This window comes from Quercus lobata, chromosome 4 (genome assembly GCF_001633185.2).
Source record: "Quercus lobata isolate SW786 chromosome 4, ValleyOak3.0 Primary Assembly, whole genome shotgun sequence".
In the NCBI taxonomy this organism is placed as follows: Eukaryota; Viridiplantae; Streptophyta; class Magnoliopsida; order Fagales; family Fagaceae; genus Quercus; species Quercus lobata.
The window spans coordinates 53,934,720-53,941,273 of record NC_044907.1 but is presented as its reverse complement, the minus strand read 5'-3'; positions in this window follow the sequence as shown (position 1 = coordinate 53,941,273).

The window sequence follows — 6,554 nt, the reverse complement described above, 5'->3', positions numbered from 1 at the left end:
CTATTCAGTTTATTTTTGTTACTATTTATGAGTTTCATTACACATTTTGATACTATTTATGAGTTTCACTGTACTATTTCAGCTAACTTTTATCTTTATTTATAATACTTTCAGTAAAAAAATTTTCAATTTTAATAAAATAAACGGATCCCAAATAGAGCCTTAACGAGTCATTTTAACTATTCCTCAAAAAGGGGAAAAAAAAAAGAAAAAGAAAAGAAAAGAAGTGATAGTAAGATATTCAAAGATCGCGGATCCAGATAACAGTAACACACATATTATATAAGACCAATTTTTTTTATTATTAAAACAAATAATTATGTAAATTGTTAAAATAATTTAAAATAAATAACGATTTTTTAAAAATCTTTTTGAAATGGCTGGTAATAGAGTTTAAATCAAATTAATAATTTAAACTTCTTTGAATTTTAGTAATGGAATTTCTTTTAAAGCAAATTATATTAGTGAGCCATATGATGAAAGCATATTTAGCACCGCACAACATTTTAATAGATTGGTTATCATGCGGTGCGGTGCCATTGGCTTTCATATTTTTTTTTAATATATATATATATATATATGTTAAATATATAGTAAGTATATTTAATCTATGATAAATATCTATTTAATACATGTTAAATATGTAAAGTATTTATAAAATCTATATTAAATATAAAATAAAACTTATATACTAATAGGTGTGGTTTTTTCAATACCACTTGCAATGCGGTGTGGTTACTCCATTTTGTGGGCTATTTTGGTCGGTTTATGTGCGATTATGTAGCCCGAGTGATTTCATGAACACCCCTACATATCAAACTATCTATGCTAAATATCTAACTTTTGATGATATTTATGTAAGCTATCCATGTACATAGTTGTTGGGGAGTAGACTTCCTTTCAACAAAAAAGCATGGAAAAATTATTATTTACGCTTGTTTTATGCATTTGATAGTATTTGGTGTTTGTAATATTCTAGTGAATAAAAAAAATATTGATCAAGTAAAAGTACCCCAAAAAATCTTTCCTTATTTATACATAATTTTTTTAATTTTTATTTTATATAAGATATAAATTTTGTTTTAACTTAATCTAAGTATATATGTGTGTCAATTTTTTTTCTTGAAGACTTGAATCCCGGCTCTTACTCCCTTATACCCTTCAAGAACTTTGTATTTGTAGAATGACCATTACGCACAAGGGTGCACGGTGGTTATACATAAATCTTTTATTTATTTATATATATACAAGAAGTTCAATCTAGGTGTATATGTGTGTGAAGCTTTCTTCTGGAAACTTGAACTCTGGCCCTTACTCCCACACCCCACAAGTATTTAATATTTATGGAGTGACCATCGTGCAAAGAGTGCGCAGTGGTGGCAGTGCTGGCTGAATAGTGGAGCAAGAAAGGCGGTTACTTAAGGCCCCAAGTAAAAAAAAGGCCTCCTAACCAATAGGGTTATTTATAATCAATAAATAAAATAATATTTTTTTACCAGATGAAAAAAAAATAGAGAAAAATGCAATATCCACAATATTTTTTACAACACTTTTACAATTATGATAAATAGCAGGTTGTTACAACCTGTTATTGATGGCAAAAAAATAATTATAGTGACATTTTCAAAGATATATATAAAAAAAAAAAAAAAAAACTTAAAACCTAGGATCTGTTGTAAAAAAATATTGTGAATGTTGTACTTCTAAAAAAAGTAAGAATAATAATAAGATTTTAGTTAGCAAACTTTTACTAGTTCTCGTCTAAGTCTACCACTAAAACCATTATTTTACTTACTATTATCAATCTACCATATCAATAAGTATGAAAAATTTTGTCAAATTTTTTTTGTTTATAAAATTTCTTTAAAAAAAATTCTACGTAATTTATGTTAATTAGTAGTAATTTTGCATCTAAAACAAGATAATCAATTTTCGCCTTAGACCCCAAAATACATCAAGCCGCCCCTGGGTGGTGGTTATACATAAATCTTGACAACACCGAGTTTTGCATCACAATTAACTCATTCCTTAATTTTTGGCTAAAACTTCTTAAGAAAACCACAAAGTAACAACTCCTCCTATTCACATTCTTGTCACACGCTTTGTTTATTATCTTTGCACAAAGAAAAGTCCCTTTCACTCACGAGAAGGGACTATCATAAATATTCACGTGATCATCACATGTTTTTCTTGAATAGACGTACGCGAACTATTTGCGTGGCTTGGGTAATTATACCAAATTAGTTTCCAACAAAAAAATTCAATTGTTTCGATTGAGATAGAGATTCATTACAACTGATGGGAAAGCTTTTGATAGTATGCTAAATAACACTTAACAATAATAAATTAATGAGTTAGCTTATATTTTTTGTTTTGCTGAATATATGAGTTAGCTTATTAAGGAAGCTAATCTCCAACAAATTGATATTGTATTTGTAACGACTTAAGGGAAAGCGCTAGCCATATCTGCGCTATACCTCAAAAGGATTAGTCACAATACCCGATGTGGGACTTATCACACACCTACACACATCACACAATCAATCAAATTGGGGTATCACAATATTGAGTTACCTTAATCATTTTTGATTGAGTTGAATTTAGAGGGTCAGGAGTACATGTAATGAAGATCTCCATGAATAACATTAAATTTCAACTTTGCAAGTTCAATGTAATTAAATAAATAGGTTAAAAAGGCCTAGAAGTATAATATAAACATGTGCCAACTCGATACTCGCCACGGGGTGTTTCAATGCTAGCTTGAGGAAACCAGGGAGGGTGAGTGTAAGGGAAACTTGGAGGGAAGCAAAAAATCTGTGGTGGGTACTCTTATTAGATGCATTGATCCTAATGGAGGTGGCTATTCTGATGTTGGAATGAATGCATCTAAAAATAGGGGTGATGATTCAAGTGTTTCAACCAATTGTGGCCTTCAACTTTTAAGTGTCTTCACAGGGAATGAAAATGGGGGGTTTTCAGCACAACCTGACAATGGTACTTGGGAAAGACCAGACAAAGGAGATAAGTTTGGAGATTAGATGAAATTTGAGGATGGAGGCGAAGCTGATGCTTCCTGCTGATGTATACTCCTCCCTAACCCTTGTATTTTTAATGAATATTATAGTATGGAACTGTACGGGTGCTTTGAAGCCCTACTTTCAAAAGTATGTTCGAGAATTGGTGCAGAATCATGACCCTGAAATTCTAGTGGTGATGGAGACTCGGGTTGGAGGGGAGAAAGCAAGGGCGATTACTGATAATCTCCTGTTTGATGGAGCTATACACACGAACACTATCGGGTATGCTGGTGGTTTATGGGTTCTTTGGAAGTCAAACAAGGTGGAGGTTTCTTCCTTAGCTAGCACAGAGCAGGAAATTCATATAATAGTGAAGGTGCGACCCTCAAACCTTAGTTGGTTATTTATTGCTGTGTATGCTAGTCCTAGAAGTGTTGCAAGGCACATATTATGGAATAATCTCATTAAAGTTGCAGATCTCCATAACATGCCCTGGGTGATAGCAGGGATTTTAATGAACCTCTCATGGAGGACGATAAGTTTGGGGGGAGAGCTGTTAGTGTTAGTAGGTCCTTGTTGTTTAAAGAATTTCTTGATAAATGCAACATGATTGATATTGGGTTTTCAGGTCCTCGATTCACCTGGCCAAATAAAAGGGAAGTCCAGGCTTTGATTCAAGAAAAAATTGACAGATTCTTTGTTATTCCTAGTTGGTGTGTTATGTATCCTGATGCTAAAGTGGTCCACCTCACAATATGCCACTAGGATCATTGCCTCATGTTATTAGAGATGCAACCGATGGAAGCAAATAGAAGGGAGAGGCCGTTTATGTTTCAAACTTGCTGGTTGTCTGATATTACCTTTCCTAAGGTTGTCTCTCAGGCTTGGAGTCAAGTTCCTAGGCTTAATGATGCAATCAATAAATTTACAAAGGAAGCTAAGGTTTGGAATAGAACTCAATTTGGGAACATTTCTGCTCAGAAAAAGAATATTATGGCCAGACTTAATGGCATTTAGCGATCTATTTCTTTTAGACCTTCCACTTTTCTGTTAAATCTTGAAAATGAGTTGCTAAAGGAGCTGGATAGTGTGCTGGCTTAAGAAGAGGAGTTATGGGCTTTAAAATCCCGGGTGAATTGGATGATCCAGGGAGATAGGAACACCACATTCTATCATGTGTCCACACTAGTTAGAAGGAAAAGGAATAAAATTATGACTATAAAAAATGCCAGTGGGATTTGGTTGTGAGGAGAATGCTGTGAAAGAGTTCATTCGGAATGGCTTTGCTAACATTAACACGACATCCCTTGCTTATGCCTCGGCCTTATTCAACACTAATTTCCAATGGCAGTCGAGGCTTTTAGAGGAAGAGAAACAAAGTGTTAGTGGGGGGGCTTCAGAAGAGGAGACTAAGTCAGCCATGTGGTCTTTAAAACAAGGTTATCAATTCTGTACCATACCGGCCGGAATATATTGTACCGGCCAGTAATCCGGTACACTCGACCCTCCTGTTTCGTACCGGAAAAAATACCGGTCGTACCGACTAATTTCGGGCAATACTGGCCGGTACAGAAAAAAGTTTTTTTTTTTTTTTTTTTTTTTAAAGTTTTGTCATTTTTGAATTTTTGTTAGGACAGAATGGTAATTTATTTGCATTAACTTATTAGTATTATTTGTTTTCTTAGTATGCAATGGTAACTTTTAAGTTTTCTATTTTTTTCCCCCTTTTCATTGATACTAAAGTCTAAAACCATGAATAATTAGTTTTGAATTGAGGAAATGTTTTATGGTAAACTTTTATATTTATTATAATATATATATACACAGACACATACATACATATATATATATATATATATATATATATATGTATATATTTATAAATATAAAAAATAGCGGTAAACTCGAAACGGTACATCGGTATTGACCAGTATTCGAAATATATCGTACCGGTGGCCAAACCGGTACGGCTTCCAGTACGGTATTGACATCCTTGCTTTAAAACCCTTCAAATCCCTAGGCCCGAATGGGCTGCATGCAAGCTTTTTCCAAAGATTTTGGCTGGTGGTGGGGAAATCAGTGATGGAGGAAATTAAGCTGGTCTTTGCTGAAAAGAGAGTTTCGGAGTATTTAAATAAAACCCATATTGCCTTAATTCCAAAAATCCAAGGCTCGGAGATGTTGGGGAATTATAGGCCCATCAGTTTGTGTAATTCTATGTATAAGGTGATGACCAAGATCATTGTGGCTAGGTTAAGACCTCATTTAGGGAAATTAATCTCTCCTTTTCAAATGGCTTTTGTGCCAGGTAGGAAAGGTTCTGATAATGTGATTATAGCACAAGAGATTATCAACTCTTTAAGCAAAAAGAAAGGGGGAGTTAGGTATATGGTGTTAAAAATAGATTTGGAGAAGACGTCTGATAAGATCGAATGGAGTTTCATTAGAGACATGCCCACTAGAGTCAACCTCCCAATAGATCTTCGGGACATTATCATGAGTTGTGTCTCCACGGTCTCAACTTCAATCTTATTCAATGGAGAGACACTTGATCCGATTTACCCTTCTAGGGGGATAAGGCAAGAGGATCCTTTGTCCCCGTATTTTTTTATTCTGTGCATGGACTATCTTGGGCAATTGATAGAAGAAAAATGTCATGCAAAACTCTGGTAGCCAGTCAAGGCTTCCCAAAAAGTGGCCCTTCATTCTCTCATCTTCTCTTTGCTGATGACATTTATTGTTTGCCAAAGCAGATTACATTAACTACTCAGCGATTAGAGATGTGCTTGATGAATTTTGCAATCTTTCCGGGCAATCTCTTAGTGAAGCTAAGTAAAGAGTATATTTTTCTCCAAATGTTGACAGAGATACTAGGGAGTTGTTAAGTGATATCCTTGGATTTGCATCCACTCCTTTGCTTGGAAAATATTTGGGGTTTCCGTTGAAGCACACTGGCAGGTCAGCTCAAGCTTATAATTTTATTCTTGATAGAGTAAAACAAAAGTTGTCGGGTTGGAAAGCGAGCATGTTATCTTTGGCTGGTCGAACAGTCCTCATACAAGCTTTATCGGCTGCTATTCCTTCTTATGTTATGCAATGTTCCTATCTGCTTGGAAAAATTTTGGATGGGATAGATAGGGTCAACCGAAATTTTCTTTAGGGGTCATCAGAGGAAAAAAAGAAAATTCATTGGATTGATTGGCAAAAGGTTACCAAGCCAAAGGAGGAAGGGGGCCTTAGGCTGCAATCTGCCAAAGGAAGAAATCTTGCTCTCCTTGCGAAACTAAATTGGAGATTTCATTCTGAAGGAGAAGCTTTGTGGGCTTAAGTTTTAAGAAGAAAATATTGTTCCGGAAGAAGAGTGGGTGCTGCTAATCCTCATAAACTTCCTTGTTCTTCTATTTGGGCAGCAATGAAAAAGGGGATGGACATCTTCACTAAGGGTAGTAGATGGATGGTTGGCAGAGATAGTAATTTGAGTGTGTGGCACAGTAATTGGTTGAGCAAGTGTACTCTCCGAAGTGTTATCTAGGGCCC